Here is a 17,228-nt window from a genome sequence, read left to right as displayed (position 1 = left end):
AAGAATGAAGTCTAGCTGAATGCAGTCTCAAGGGAACGTCTCAGTCAGTCCTGCGGGGAGCTCTGAAGATGGGATGACCCTTCAGAGCTCTCCCGAGCTGGGGTGAGAGGGCTGGGCTCCATTCCACTCATTCATCGATCACTGGATGTGGGCTGCTGGAAGAAGGGCGCTCTTCAGCTAAAGAAATCCCTCAAGGGGTTGACTGTTGAGGGCTTTCTCCCAGCAGCTGAGATAATAAATCTTCTAATCCTGAAGGGTAATTTGGGCAGCAAATATAGGCAACCACCACATAACCCAAGCTCTGGAGCTAAATATACCTGTTGTATAAACCCTCAGGTATCCTTGTCAACAGAAAAATGTCCCTGGGGATTATGTGCTCTGTCCTCTGCTCATTCCCACGAACAGGGAACCCTGACTCAAGAGAACCTGTGCCCTCACCAGAGGCAGAACCTAATATTATAATAATTTCTTTACGGCTCAGTCACATGGCTGTTGGCAGGAGGCCTCAGTTCCCCACCACATGGGCCTCTCCTTAGGGCTACTTGAGCATCCTCGCAACATGGCAGCTGGCTTCCCCCCAGAGCAGGTGGTCCCAGAGAGCAAGAAAGAGGAGAAAGACTAAACACCATTCCGGTCCTAATCTCAGACACCACAAACCACCACTTCTGCCTCACTCTATGCTTTGAAAGCAAGTCACGAAGTACCTCCTACACTTAAGGTGTGCGGGATTAGTCTTCACCTTTTGAAGAATAGTATCAAATAATTGTGGATGTATTTTCAAACCACGACGTATATACAGAAGGAAATTTCCCAAATCAACAATGATGGATACTTCTGAGGAAGGGAATAGACTAGAGGAGTCAAGTAAAAAGAAGTTTTTTGTTTTCCCTCTGTTTTTTAATAAGAGTGTATTCTTGGGGAACTTCCTAGCGGCCCAGTGCTTAGGACTCCACGATTTCACTGCCATGGGCCCTGGTTTGATCCCTGGTCGGGGAACTGAGATCCCACAAGCTGCACGGCGTGGCCAAAAGAAAAGAGTATTCTTGTCATACTCTTGTAACTAAAAAATAAATATTATTGACTATTACACATATGGCAAGCAGTGAAACTGGTGGGAAGCTAGAAGCTCCCCGAAGGGGCAGACTGTGACTTACTGCCCATCTCTGCCATGGTTTCTCCTGCCTGAACCTACCCAATAGACATGAGGGAACAAGGAAGAAAATGATTATTGCTAAGAGCTTCTCAGAGGACTCATCATTTCCTTAGCACACAAACAAGGAGTCAGATGACTGCACTTTACTGAGAAGTGAAAGGTTGGGAGAAAAACATTAGAACCATTAGTCGGTTTCCTCCATCCCCATTCTTCATCCACAATTTCATTTAATGTGGAGATCATACTATTAGTTTTGATGGCTTGATTACGGGCTTTGGATGGGGCACAGACAACCCAGGGAAAGTGTCCAAGAGAGATGAGCTGGGGGATTCTACACCCTGGTGGCCCCCCTCAATCTGGGCCCTCGGGCCCACTCCCGTTCCTGTATCCCACGTAGATACCCGTTCTTAAACAGCTAGGGCCAGTGCCAGCATCTCCACGCAGTTAGGGGAGCCCTGTGGGAGGATCGGTCCACACCCAAGCAGAGAAATCACACAGTGGCTAGTTAGGGCCTATCCCTTGGGAACTAATGGCCTATCAGGAATTTTCTCTCTCCTGGGAGGCAAGATGTGTCTACCCTTCCTGGGCCTTTGCTGACCCCTTCAGGCGAGGGAAGGAACTTCAGCTGTGTCCGCACGAGCACAACACTCCCATCTCTCCAGGCCCCCCGCATCTCACTTACCTGATCCTTTGCGTAGGAGACAGCCAGAGCCAGGCTCTGTCCCACGTGGAGGAAACCCTGCCCATCAGGGCAGCAAGCAGGGACAAATAGGACCTTCTCCCCTTCTCCTCCTATAGAGAAAAGTACTTTGTAAATGTGGCCTATCCCACTCACTTTACAGACTAAGAACCACCCTGTGTGCCCTAAAGGCGTTGCTAGAGACACCCAAGGTTCAACCACTAGCTATCTCTAGTCTACATTCAAGTCTTGTATTTGTCTTTTTCGTGTGTGACTCTCCCTTTTGGAGGAGATCATACACTGGAGAACTCCCGGTTTGGAAGAATGTTTGGATTTGAATTTGGAATTTTTGAATTTTGCAGTAACCAACAATGGATACTGCAATGGATACCACCTCTGGCTTGAAGAGTCTCAGAAAGGGAGCTCTGGGGCACCCAGAGAGTAGCTACAAGAAAAGGGCCACCCATGGGAAGTGGGATGCAGGTATCCCTCTTGAACCGGAAGGGCACAAACCGGTATAGTAAACACCTGCACCTTCCTCCGAGTCCTCCATCTCCATGTCCTGCTGATGCTTTCCACCAGCCGATCCCAACCGGAAGCTGGAGGCATCAGAGTATGTTGATAACGTCCATATGCGCCAGCCTCCCTGGCTGGGAGTGGATGGGTGGAAAGTGGGTCTGAAGGGGCAAAAAGAAGACAACTAATGCAGGAGCCAACAGAGGAAAAGGACGAAGAGCTAAGCTGCTTTTCCATCTGCCTCTATTAGTGACATGAACAGATTGAGAAAACAATATATAGTGATTAAGAAGCACACCTGGGGAAGGCAGCGGTTTGTGATGTGCAAAGCTATGCACCAGAATTTTGATTATAATTGGTTTACTCAGTTTTGAGATTTATTTTGAAGGAGTTATTAACTTGGGCTTTAAAAACAAACAAGGAGAATGATTAATTCTAAAACTGCTGCTGTTGCAGATCTCATCCTGAGTGCATCCTCATTAAAAAGGGAAAAACCCATCTAAGTCATGAAACACGGTACTGGTAGATTTGTGTGAATGTGGAATAAGGAGGCAGGTGTCTATGGCAGGAAGGCTTGAGCAAGGACACCGGAGAAGCTTGAATGAGGTGAAACTATGAGGAGAATGAGGAGAACTATGAGGAGAATCTAATGAGGTGAAACTAATAGGAAAATGTTTGCTGTGGTTCCACACACTTTGTTAGGTAGAAAGATCGTCAACACGATTTTCTACTCATTTGCTCACAAATGTGAACCAATTCAGGGGTAGACTAGAAAGGACCATTAACTATGAGGTCAGGAGTTTGGTATTCTAATTCCACTGTTTTACTAACTAGCTGTGTGTGCTCAGGTAAGATTTACTTAATTCTCTGTGTCTGTTTCCTATAGCTTTCCAGCAGAATAATTAGACCGAACAATCAATCTACATTCAAGAAACTAAAATGCCAGGTCCTAAGAGCAAGGGAGAGGGGTGTGGTAGCCGAGGCTGGCCATGAGGACGGCGGGGGCAGAGCACACAGGACCTCAGAGACCTGGTTAAGGATTTTACTCTCTATTCTAAGATCGTTAAGAGGCCCCTGAAGTGTTTCAAGCAGGGGCTGACATGACTAGATATTGGCTTGAAAAGATCATTCTGGTTCCATTTTGGGAAATGTATCAGAATCCCCTATAGGACATTTAAAGTTATGTCAAAACATGCTAACCTTACCTATATTCCCATGCTATGGTATAATGAAGAATTTGTCTGGCCTTTGTCCCAGGTTCCTGGCGCAGAGCTTCTAAAACCCTTGGAATTCCCCAAGTGATACAGTTATTCCTGAGCCCCTGGACCATACCTGAGTTTATATTAGTAAGATACTCAGGGGGTCTCCTAAATGACTCAGGGGGTTTCCAGGATGGGGGCTGGTCACCCAAAAGACCAACCACCCGATTAGAAGGTTAGGTCTTTAAATGATGTGCGACCAGCCCAGCCCTATCCCCGGGTGGGGAACAGGACTGACGACTGCATTCAGTCACCTGGTCAGCGATTTAATCAGTCATATCTCTGTAATGAAGCCCCAATAAAAGCTGAACACTGAAGCTCAGGGGAGCGTCCTGGTTGGTGAACACATCAATGTGCCAGGAGGGTGACCTGTCCTGATTCCCCTGGAGATGGCAGGGGAACTTGACGTTCGGGGGCCTCCCAGACCTTGTCCCATGCGTCTTTCATTTGACTGGTCCTGATCTGTACCCTTTATAATAAAATTATCATCAGATAGTGCTTTCCTGAGTTCCATGAGTCATTCCAGAGAACTAACAAAACTGAGGGGGTCATGGGAACCTCCTGGATTTGTAGCCTGTTGGTCAAAAGTGTGGGTGACCTGGGAACCCCCGAAGTATGCCTGGCATCTGAAGTGGGGGCCGTCTTCTGGAGGACTGAGTTCCCACCTGCTTGTGGTCTGCAGTAACTCCAGGGGGTTAGTATCACAATTGGATTGCAGTACACCGGGTGGTGTCAGACCCGTGCAGGTTGAAACAGAATCCAAGCTATTTTGTTTTAGTCATTCTCAATCAGTTTCAAGTCAAAAAGCCTTTTGTCGGGCCTTCCCTGGTGGCGCAGTGATTGAGAATCTGCCTGCTAATGCAGGGGATACGGGTTCGAGCCCTGGTCTGGGAGGATCCCGCATGCCGCGGAGCAACTAGGCCCGTGAGCCACAACTACTGAGCCTGTGCATCTGGAGCCTGTGCTCCGCAACAGGAGAGGCCGCGACAGTGAGAGGCCCGCGCACCGCGATGAAGAGTGGCCCCCGCTTGCCACAACTAGAGAAAGCCCTCGCACGGAAACAAAGACCCAACACAGCAAAAATAAATAAATTAATTAATAAACTCCTACCCCCAACATCCAAAAAAAAAGCCTTTTGTCAAAAGGAGTTAAAAAAAAAAAAGTGTCCCAAAATTAAGAAATGGACATACTTGTCTGCATTTGAGAAAAACCACTGGCTTCAGGCAGCTCAAAATTCTGACCTGGTTACCTGGTGGCTCCCCTGGAGGCTCAATGCCATTCATGCCTGCTGGTTATTAGCCCTAATGTAACTTGGGGGTCAAATCTTGCTTTTCCATTACTGGCCATACTGCAGCCCCTTGTCATTTGCTTCTGAGATGTGTTACTTTCACCGGGCCTGGGAGTCTGCATGCCTGTCATCTCAGGCCATCCTGTGTGGGCTTCCTTTCCAACAAACAATGCAGACTAGATATTGTGGTGACCTTCGAAATGAAACTGCAACCTTTCATAGTTCTTTAAACTAGCTGCTTACATAAACGTTGTTTGCCAACTCTAAAACCCTCCATTTTCATACCCTTTCTGGACCAGCCCACTCCTTAATTTCCCCACTAACAGATTAATAAATGTTGAATTATGCTTGCAATCAATCTAAGAAATTTTGTTGAATATCTTCTAGACATGACTACAGTAAAACTTCAGGTTAGTAGTGGGCAGGAGAAAAAAGTCTCTTCCAGAATGCTGTCTTAACACGGCCTATTTCAGTCCAGATAGATCACAGGTTACACATTCAATATGTCCAAGCGAAGCACATGCGTTAGAAAGATACTGGTATTTATGATTAATACATCATTTAACAAATTCTGCCATTAAAGATTTCTTGGGCTTTTTAATCATTTGTATTATAAATTTGGTTATCAAGTTTTCCATAACTAGAAGTAAAATCCCATTACAAATGATTCTCAATAATAACTCTCTTCAAAGGCATCCACAGCGGCAATGCTTCTGATCACAGTAGTAGCGCAGTAATAATTGTCCGGAAGGAGAATCCCCAACTGTCCATTGTCTTTTTCATAGATAGAGCTGGAAGAACTCCACCAACCACAGAGCAATTCCATGTTTTGGTGGGTTTTTTTCTGCATTTCCCTTTATAGTAAATGCTTTTTTTTACCACTTTTCTCTCCCCATTTCCACCCTGGACATTCTAATCATTCCTCCCAGAAAAACACTTAAAAAAATAATTTTTTTTAATGTGGGGAAGTTGAAAAAAGAAAAAGAAAGGTTTGACTGGCATTTTCCTCCATGTTCTACTGGGTGCAGAGCTCTTGATATTTCAGTCCCTAGGCCTCATTCTGATTCATCTCCAGGTTCAACATCCTTGTCACTACTGTCATCAGCCTAAGGGTGACTTTGCAAGAACCGCATAGAATCACAGCGTAGAGAAAGAGATAGTGGATCCTGCCCTCAGCTTCCTGTGCCACCTTCTTTATTTCGTGCCACCAACACAAAGCTTAATTACAGGTTCCTACCCTTAGTCAACCTTATCAAGATTTCTAGGGGATCATTAGAAATATGTCATTACTAATTGTGTTCCTGAGTATACAAGACAAGAATAATATTCTCCATTGCAGAGCAGAAGGAAGAAAGTATATGGCATATTATATATACATATAGTTATATGTGTGTGTATATCTATATATAGATACACAAACATACACACACACATACTGGTTATATATTTTGGTTCTTTTTAATTTGCATGTGATTTCTATACCTTCTCACATAATTTTTCACTTTTTCCAAAATATTTTCCCTTACGGACAGTATTCAGAGATATTTTCAGGTAGTAGTCACCAGAAAAAAGAAAGTCAGAGTGCTTTAAGAAGTATTTATGTTTTCATCAAAAATAAATGTTTTTTAAATACAACTGGTCCTTGTCATCATATAAATGGAGTTATATTAAACCCAGTAATGTCATTGATGAGATTTGTTTGAACTCCAATAATTGGACCAACTACAAAGCCAACTAAGATTTTTCAGTGTTATTTTCATTCCCAAAGGAAAGAAAGGGGAATAAAAAAAGATAAAACCTTCTTGGTCACAGCGAGAACCCAGAGGACTATTTCACCTGTCTCTTGGCGTGAATTTTACCTCAAACAAACACATACAAAAATCTACTTCAAACAAACCACTACCATTTGCTCAAACCCGATCAATAAAGTCAGCAGAAGAGGGGCCTTCTCCATGCCACTGGAGAGAAAATACACCCCCATTATTCAGGAGACCTGAGGAGAAAGAAATCTAAGAAATTTTTCTCATTGAAAATAGTAAGAAAAGTAATTAGCTGTCTTTCAGATTCTGTGAATGGAGCGATATGGCTGGAACTTATACAGGTCTTCAGAAAATCCTTGTGCTACTTTATTTTTTAACCATTTTTTAATTTAAGTATAATTAATTTACAATGTTGTGTTAGCTTCAGGTGTACAGCAAAAGATTCAGTTATATATATGTATGTATTTATATATTATGTATATATATATTCTTTCTCAGATTCTTTTCCACTATAGGTTATTACAACATATCGAATACAGTTCCCTGTGCTATACAGTAGGTCCTTGCTGTTTATCTAGTTTATATACAGTAGTGTGTACATGTTAATCCCAAGCTCCTAATTTATCTCCCCCACAACCCCCGCTATCCCCTTTGGTAACCATAAGTTTGTTTTCTATGTCTGCAAGTCTATTTCTGTTTTTTAAATAAGTTCATTTATATTGTTTTTTTAGATTCCACATGTAAGTGATATCATACGATATTTGTCTTTCTCTGTCTGACTCACTTCACTTAATATTTCACTTCACTTATTATACAAGGTCTTCAGAAAATCCTCGTTCTACTTTAACTCTAGGGCTTTGTTCAGTTTGGTAGTGGGAATAACTAAAACATATGTGTTATGAGATGAAACAGTAAATTCTCCTCTGCTAGCTGAAATAGACTTCCATACCGCAAGTCACAGGAGAGAGTTTGTCCCTTTATCTACAGAAATCATGTATTTCCTCAGGATCTGAACTAAGACAGCACAGCTGTTCTGTAAAGGGCTCAGGATGGACACCCACCAGTGTCCCCTGGTGCGGGTGGGACTCAAGGGGAGCAGGGTCAGCGGGGCTGTGTTCTGCGGAGAGGTGTGCTGGGGCAAGTGAAAGGCAAGTGCTACGGAGAAGAGCCGCAGAAGGCTCGGACGCACCCCTGGGACGCTTCTGTTTTATGAGATGTGTATGAAAGTGGCCTCACCTGGGGATTTATGTACACAAAGTGGTTCTTATCTTAGGTGCCCACTGCCTAGGGGGATTCTCTGGGATGCCTCGACAGTTTCCAGACCTTGGAGACTTCGAGTCCTGTGGGACAGTGAGTCTGAGAGCTGGCTCACTGCCAGGCAACTCAGAGAGAGGGGTCCAGAGTCAGAGTCACACTCCAGACAGCGCTGCTTGTCTCCACAAAACACAGCAGTACGCAGTTGCACATACTGCCTTACGCAACATACACAAGTCTACAGTTGCAGGTGGGGGGATAATTAATAGATTTTATTTTCTTTTATTTTGTGTGTGTGTGTGTGTGGTATGTGGGCCTCTCACTGTTGTGGCCTCTCCCCTTGCGGAGCACAGGCTCTGGACACGCAGGCTCAGCAGCCATGGCTCACGGGCCCAGCCGCTCCGTGGCATGCGAGATCCTCCCAGACCGGGGCACGAACCCGCATCCCCTGCATCGGCAGGTGGACTCTCAACCACTGCGCCACCAGAGAAGCCCAGATTTTATTTTTTTAGAGTAGTTTTTGGTTCTAGGCGATGATGTGTCAATGTAGGTGCGTCAATTGCCACCATATCTACTTAGGTTCCTGTGTTTCACGCAGACTTCTGTTAGAAGCAGTCCCTAGAGCCAAGTGGAATAAGGTGAGTGACTGGTTAGATTTCTAAGACCTTGAAGAGCTTATGACTCTTTGTTGCATCCCACACGAAGGGCAGTTTGTCAAGGTCAAGAACGAACAATCTCTCTCTCTCTCTTTCTCATTCTTGGTGCTAACGTTCCATATCCACCCAGCTCTTTTTTTGTTACTAGAAAAGGCAATAGTCTTTCTAATTTTCATGCTTTTAAAAGTACTCTTCTCTTCTTGTTTGTTACCGCAGATGTGTTTTCCATATTGTTTAAAATGTGTATAAGACCCTCACACTTTGGAGAGCAAGACCTGGACCTGACCTAGGGCTCCTCACTTACTAGTCCTATCCCTCGAGCAAATCATTTAGCCACTCGGAGGTTATTTTCTATCAGTAAAATGAGCGATTAATAGTATCTGTCCACCTCACACAGTTGTTGTGAAGATCAAAAGAAAAGATGTATGAGTGGGATTAACAAAATGAAGGATAAAAACCATACGGTCCTTGCAACAGGAGAACTGTCTTGTAAATTGAAGTCACTCTTCAAATGTTCATACGTGTTCTATTAGACCATATGACTCCTCTATTTCAGATCCAATCTCTTACTGGTTCTGGGAGAATGTATTATTGCATCTTTAATTATTGATTTCGTGCCTTTGATTTTGATTGCTTATTCAGGAAGCCTAACCATTCAGAAATTGCAATGCTGAACTCTACACCCCAGATCTGCCTTCCCGAAATGTTTCATTTCTCAGCTTCTTCAAATTCTGGTTATATTGCTCAGGTTTTCTTTTTACTTATTTAAGTGCCATTTCTGCTGTGTGCAGCTGAAACAGTATTTTCAGTCTGTCTTCTGCAATGATCTCTTTACCTTCATTCTTTTTCATTCTGACCTTCACTCCCTTGAGAAGATGTAGAGTCCATTTCATTTCTTTGAAAAAAACTCCAAAAAAACTCCAACCAGTTTCTGAATTCTCTGCGTGGTTTCCTGCAGTTGCTCTTTTGCAGAATTAATTTTTAAGAAGTTTTCTGTACACTCTTTGATCTTTTTGGAGTAATGAAACTTTTTCAGGGAGTCCACATTAATTTTTCCAGTTTACTGCATTCTCCCTTAAGTTACCTTAGTGACTGATGTCTGCTCTGCTACTGAAAATTCTTTAGTAAAATTTCTGATTGATTTCGATAGAATTTGCGATTAGGAGTTTGACTGGGTTTCTACTCGCTCCACCGTCTTCCTGGAAATTTTTCCTACCGTGTCAGATCTTTCTATCCTCTGGTTCAATAGAGTCTGGAAAGACTCCACAGACAAAAGATGGGATTAAAACCAGAGAGCCGGGTTTTCCCTGGTGGCGCGGTGGTTGAGAGTCCGCCTGCCGATGCAGGGGACACGGGTTCGTGCCCCAGTCCGGGAAGATCCCACATGCCGTGGAGCGGCTAGGCCCGTGAGCCATGGCCGCTGAGCCTGCGCGTCCGGAGCCTGTGCTCCGCAACGGGAGAGGCCACAACAATGAGAGGCCCGCGTACCGCAAAAAAAAACAAAAAACAAAAAACTGAGAGCCAAGCATTTTTAATAGAAAACTGGAAGATGCCTTTTTGTGCTTTGGTGCTGCTGTCAAGGCTCAGGCTGGGCCCAAGAAAGGGGGAGCAAGGATGGAATATTGAAATAAAATCTTACCACGAACCCCTTAATAGCTCTACTTACTAACTGCATTCTGAACCTTCCAGGCATCTTGCAAGCAGCAAAGGCTGGTTGGTTTCTTTAGCTATAAATGAGGGGGGTGCTAAATTATTTCCAAGGTCTTCTTCCAGTTCTGAATTTCTACATTAAATAATACTTAAGCTGCAGGTTCAAGCATGAATTGGTAACCAGAATTATCCCCACTTCCTGATATCCCACCTTCAAAATGTACATATGGGTCTGTGTGCATGTGCGCACGCACGCACACACACACACACACACACACACACACACACACACGCCCCACAGGCCTACTTCGATTTCCCCACTTGTACATTTTTCAAATCAACTGTTATTAAACATAAAATGAACCAGTGAAAGGGAAAATAAGGGAAGTAAATAGGAAATTCCTCCCTCTGGAATCAGGGCAGCCTCTGCATCCCCAGATGTACTCCAACACACGAAGTACCTAAGAGTAGACACCACGGGCAGCCAAGGCATGGATGGGGCACCAAGTCTCAGCTCAGTCCGGACTCTGCGAGGGGAGACCCTGCGGCCCTCTCGTGGACACACTGAGGAACTGCAGCCTTCTCTACATCCAGAAAGGCACCCATGACCTGAAACCCTAGGTCTTTGCCTTGCAAATGGTGCCTCGAGTCATTCTGAGGCACACCATCCCTGCAGCCGTTAGATCTGAGGCTCAAGAAAACTAGGCTGGATTCAAACTGGGTAATGTTAAATGGCCTACATATTTACTAGTATTTTGGCTCTCCGGGCAGAAGAAAAACACTTAAATTCAAGTGCTTCAGAATGAAGTTGCCAGCCTCAGGGCTCTTGTCTCTCCTTTGAACTTCAATTACACTTCGTTTACATTGTCCAAACTCACGTCTCAAGAAGATATCTGTGGCAACTAGTAGCAGAAAAGTGAGGTATGGAATTATTTTGACAGGCTGAGAATGGGAGAGTTGTGACAACTTTATTGTTCAGCCAATGTTTAATGCACGTCTCTATGCCTATTCATTCATGCAAACCACAAATACTTATTAGTTCATACTGTACCAGTCATTGCCTGTTTGCTCTCAGATCTCTTCCCTGTCCTTCTCCTAAAAACAGTTTCCTGTTTATCCTTGCCAGCTATCTTCCAGCAAGAATGGCCAGTGGGAGGCACTGGCAAGAGACTGGAGGTTGAGAAGTAAGGAGAAGCCAGATTCTTTTTGCTGGCCCTCTCTCTCTGTTTTGAGCATCATTTTCCTATAGTGGTTCCAGCTCCCCATCAGACAGCCCTTCCCTCCAGGGCCCTTGCCAGTCCCAGCCATGGGACAGCCTCAGCCTCTGATTCTGGTGACACCATCCCTCTCCTGTGTCCTTCAAGCCCTCGTGGTAGTAGCATTCAGCTTCTCACCTCTGTGCATTTCCTGTGTAGTCAATTCCCTGTTTTAAATTCCCTCTTTGAAATGCCCAAGATGATTTTGTTGTACTTGGTAATAAGGATATCGCAGTGGGCAAGACAGGCTCCATTCCAGATCTCATGGAGCTCATAGTCTATCAGGGAAAACAAATGTTAAACCAGCCATCAGTAGCACGATAAGTATTTCAAAAGAGAAGTATATAAGAACATACAGCAGAGAGACCTAACCTAGAATAAGAATAGTTCTATAGGTGACACTAGAAACCCTAAGTCAATGGGTCTTTACACAAAGACATAGCCCCATGAGCTGTGGCTGCAGCACAGCAAGTTTTAATGCTACCTCTCACCCTTCCTGGATCCAGCAGGGGAGAAAGAAAGGGTCCCTAGTGAAAGAAGAAAGTCAGGGGTTTCAAGCAGGATTCAGTGCACAGTCGTGGCAGAGAAGCAGAGATGGAGTTATTCCAGCAGCCTTCAGGGGTCCAAGAAAATTAGGCTCTGCCTGGTCCAGGCAGGGGAGAAACCAGAATCTTGGGCCATCCTGAAGAATTCCAGATTTACTCAACACCTGGGCTCCTCTTGCCAAATCATAAAAGCTCTGGATTTATGTGTCAGATGGGAGAGGCATACTCTCTTCATTTTTGCCACTTCAATCACTGTTTACCAGATCTAAAGTGTGTTTTTTAAATGGAGGTTTTCCAATTCCATACTATAGAGGAAAATCATGATTCAAATGCACGGCCATTCAGAGCCACCCTGCCTTGCCGGAGCTCCCAGTGTGGAAGGAGGGAGAGAGCAAAGTTTGAGGATCTGCTCCCCACGCCCAGCTCACTGCCTACTGTAGGTCAATACTGGAACTTAGCACATCTAAAAACGTTGTAACTCAGCATACTACCACCCACAGGTCTCTGGTCTCTCCTTCGAACTCCAATTATACTTAATCTACACCATCAAAACTCATGACTCAAGAAGCCGTTATGGGTCAGTTGTGGCAACCAAGGCAGGCCAAGGAAAGGAGGGAGCTCAGGTGTTGCTTGAGACCCTGGCACGTGGGCCTGGAGCAGCCCTTCTCAATCTGGGTTCCATGAGAGAACTAAGCCCTAAGGCATCTATTATATGTAATGAATTAACTTGTAACTCTTATGCTTCCGGAATGGTACCAGCTATGTACCGTCCTTGGGAGAATTGAGAAAATAGTCACTCTCATAATATTCTATAAACTTTCCTTCTCTCCTGGAACCCTTGTTGAGAAAGCCTGGCCCAACAGCAGAAGCTGGTCCCAGGAATGCTTTGGTCACTCTCTTGAACCTGTCTGATTCAAAGGATCATACACGAATGATTCCACCCAGGGGAATTCCCCGGCGGCCCAGTGGTTAGGACTCGGCACTCTCACTGCTGGGGCCCCGGGTTGGATCCCTGAATGGGAACTAAGATCCCACAAGCTGCAGGGTGCAGCCAAAAAAAAAAAAAAAAAAAAGGTTCCACCCACAAGCATTAGCACAAGTGGGGCAGGGGGGTGTTTATTTTAAGAATATGGGTATTAAAGCATAGTGAGAGAACATGGCAAAACAACCAGAGGAGCCCCCAAGAAGTCCCCACCTGGGTCTCCTGATGACCTTTTATTGTCCCTCTGACCATTCAACTAGCCTAACCCATCCAATTTTAACAGAAGATGATCGAAGAATTAAACCTATTTTCATCCGGGCTGGATCCCCTTTGCAGGGTCCATTTTCTGGAATTATCTCCACACAAAACCCTACTCTCAGCCATGGGTGCTAAGCTCAATGGGAAGATAGGAGACTAAGTCCCACAGCCTGAGGAGGGGGTGGGGCACAGAGGGAAGATGCTTATTATCTGCCCACTGTCTCCAGGGTTCTACCACCTGGGACAAGGGAGAGCCTCCCCATGGGGCAGATGCAGTGGAAAGGGTGGAAAGGAGATGCAAATAACACTTAGCTGAGTACTTTTTTAAACTGTTGTTTTCTAGGTGTTTCATTGACATGTCCGATCTCTGCAGCTAGATTGTAAATTCCTTGAGCGCAAGGACTGTTTATGCTGTAAATCTTTAATCTACTACAGTGTTCAGCCCAGCGCTTCTCCTACAGATGCTTCATCAGCATACTGTTGATTAATTAGAATCTGCTTTGGTGGGGAAAAAAAATGGTGTATCCTTGCAACAATTACAGTGTAAGGTTTATTTGAAAGTACTGGATAGTTAAGAATCCGCCTGCCAATGCTGGGGACACGGGTTCGAGACCTGGTCCGGGAAGATCCCACATGCCATGGAGCAACCAAGCCAGTGTGCCACAACTACGGAGCCTGTGCTCTAGAGATCGCATGCCGCAACTACTGAGCCCGTGTGCTGCAACTACTGAAGCCTGTGCACCTAGAGCCCATGCTCGGCAACAAGAGAAGCCACTGCAATGAGAAGCCCGCGCACCGCAATGAAGAGTAGCGCCCGCTCGCTGCAACCAGAGAAAGCCCACTCGTAGCGACGAAGACCCAGCACAGCCCTAAATAAATAAATAAAACATTGACTACTTGTGTGCTACGAGACAAGGATCTCCCCACATCACCCCGTACTGGGCCTCATAGGAGCCACCCACCCCACCCTGGACATCTGACAGAGAAGCCTGAATAAGGGAGAAGTTCATCACCACTGAAATTGAGCAGAGTTTCCCCTGGAGACAGAGCCCAAAGACTTCTTTCTCACCTAACTTTCTAGGAACGGCAGGCCAGACAGAAACTGAGGACAAAACTGACCCCCACCCCACCCCATCTTCCTTCCGCTCCTGCTCTGCTACCAAGAGTCAAAGGTCTCTCTCACCCACCCCCATGTGAACACCCCTTTCGTGCTAGACTTCAGAGTCTCGCCAACAGTCCAGGTTTGCTACTTCCAGTCAGGAATCAGCATGTACTGCCGAACCCCGGGGTCTCAGCTCAGACAGGATGAGGCAGGAGCTGGCACTCCTCCATGGTCTTGGAGCCTGTGAGATCTGACTGCCCGCTTCGGGCTAAGTCCCACAGGGTCCTGAGCCCCACGTGGCTCTCAGACGGGTCAGCCAGGAACTTGGAGAGTCAACACCTCAAGGGGATGTGGTACTGACGCTCATACCCCAAACACACATGAAATGGATTTAGTCTCAAAAGCCAACGGACTCAGTCTTGGTAGGGAACAAGCCCTTGCCGTGATAAGAAAAAGTTGTCAGTGATCCGTACCTCCTACCTGGAGTGATAATCAGAAGGCAGCGGAGTGAGTTTGGAATCAGGAGAGATCTGAGGGTCCTCCAACCAGACCTTGACCGTGCTGAGAGCAACCACTCCCCACACTGCAGCACACCTTCGGGGTAACCAGAGTCTCACGTCGACCAGAAAGCACAGCTCTTCCCTGGGACAACACTAGAGACCCTATGAATTCTTCTTAACTCACAGCAGTCTTCATCCTAAACTTGACAAGCTGAGGTTGCCTCTTTTTTCCTTAATCATGCCATTGGGTTTTCAACATATTTTTGTTGTTTTCTAAATATGGAACCAATCTTACATCATATGTACTGACAAATAAGGATCTTCAGCTGACACGATGATGGCAGGGCTTGAAAGGTTTTCCTGGGAAGATGGGTGTCTTGCCCTCTCCCCTGCCCTGCCTTCCAGAACTCATTGCCACTGTACTTTGGGTATCGGTGCTCTCTGCCTTCCACTCATGGCCTCCAGTGGATCCCTGCAGCCAGGCCTGCCCCAGGATTCCTGCAGATCTGACCGACAGAGACTTGCCTGACCTCTTAGCTAGGTTTCATTGGTTGTTAGCGAGTGTGTGTTGTGCTCTCTTTCCTTTTTAACTGCACTGTCTTTGGGGGTAAATGCAGAGCAGTTCTGAACACCCCACTCTCCCCATCTAAGCCAAACCTAGGGCCAGGGTTCTGGGATGGCAACCCTGCCACGTGGTCAGGCACACCATCTGACTCTGCTACAAGACAAACTTGGTCTTCCTGCTTCTGCTGGTCCACAAAAAATTAATAATCAACCATCATGACCTTTATACCACATTTATCAACCTTAGCAAAGGGAAATCTGGACTTTGAAAGCTAATTGGCAGGCTTGACTGCCCAAAGAAGTTCAAAGAACAGCTTAGCCAGTTGTGTCAAAGTTGATGGCATTCTCTAGACACGTGACTAAGATATTTTTTATCCAGTATATTTTAAGTCGCTGTGCTCAAACAGGCAATAAGACCTAGAATCTGATCTGTAGTTCTGATCCTGGGGCGTCCAGGAGACTTTCCAGCTCTATGAACCATACACAAATAGAAAGACAGTTTAATGTGGTAAAGGACAGTGGCTTTCAAACTTTTTAGCTTCATAGTAAGAAATGCACGTTATATGGCAACCCAATACACAGAGAGACAGACAGACACATACACACATACACACACACACACACACACACACCGCTCCACATAACTGAAACAAAAGTTTCTTGAAACAATACTGCCTTAGAGGAAGATGCATGTGAAAGTAATTTATTAGGAAATATTTCCAGGGGAAAGAGAGGAATGAGGAACTTGCACCAGGAAGGGGCCGAGTAAGGGTCCTATATCAAGCCAAGTCACACGGAGGATAATTCTGACTCATTCCCACAGAGGGCTTGGGGGGCACTGTGGGTCACAATGACTTGCAGTCAGAATCATCCCAATGAGAGGGCAATAGAGCTGGAGTGTGTACATCCCCGTCTCCAACAGTCATTGGCCAAGGGCCACGCACACTGGAATTCAGCTGATGCGCACAAAGAGGATAAAGAGACTGAAACTAACACAACATTGTAAGTCAACTATACTTCGATAAAATATTTTTAAAAAAATAATTCTTTCCAGGAAGTCCCTGGCATTCCAGTGGTTAGGACTCCACGCTTCCACCGCAAGGGGCATGGGTTTGATCCCTAGCTGGGGAACTAAGATCCACAAGCCATGCAGTGAAGACAAAAAAAAAGACAAAAAAAGTTTCTCTCCTAGACCAAACTCTAAAAAAATTTTTTCTTAAAAAAGGTAAAGGGGGACTTCCCTGGTGGTCCAGTAGTAAAGAATCTGCCTTCCAATGCAGGGGATGTGGGTTTGATCCCTGTTCAGGTAACTAAGATCCCACATGCCGCGGGGCAACTAAGCCCACGCCACAACTATTGAGCTCGCGTGCTTCAACGAGAGAGCCCGCGTGCCACAAACTATAGAGCCCACGTGCCCTGGAGCCCGCACATCACAACTAGAGAGAAGCCCGAGTGCTGCAATGAAGAGACCATGCACAGCAACGAAAGATCCCACATGCCTCAACAAAGATCCCGCGTGCTGCAACCTTAGTTGCAGTTGACCGACACAGCCAAAAAATAAAGAAAATAAATAAATATTTAAAAAAAGAAAAGGTAAAGGAATCCCAGGTGACATGGTCGCAGAAGGGACAGCGCCTGCTCCAAACACCCTAAACATGAGTGATAATCTGTGATGTTTTCTACTCTGGTTTTGTTTTGTTTTGTTCTTTAACTTGTTGGCCATGGATTTGAATATCAGTGCAGCCACTTATGAGCTGTTATTTAACCTGTTTGAGGGTTTTCCTCATTCCTAAAATGGGAATAACT

The sequence above is a fragment of the Stenella coeruleoalba genome (assembly GCF_951394435.1).
Source record: "Stenella coeruleoalba genome assembly, chromosome: 2".
Classification (NCBI taxonomy): Eukaryota; Metazoa; Chordata; class Mammalia; order Artiodactyla; family Delphinidae; genus Stenella; species Stenella coeruleoalba.
Note: the sequence above shows the minus strand (reverse complement) of the source record.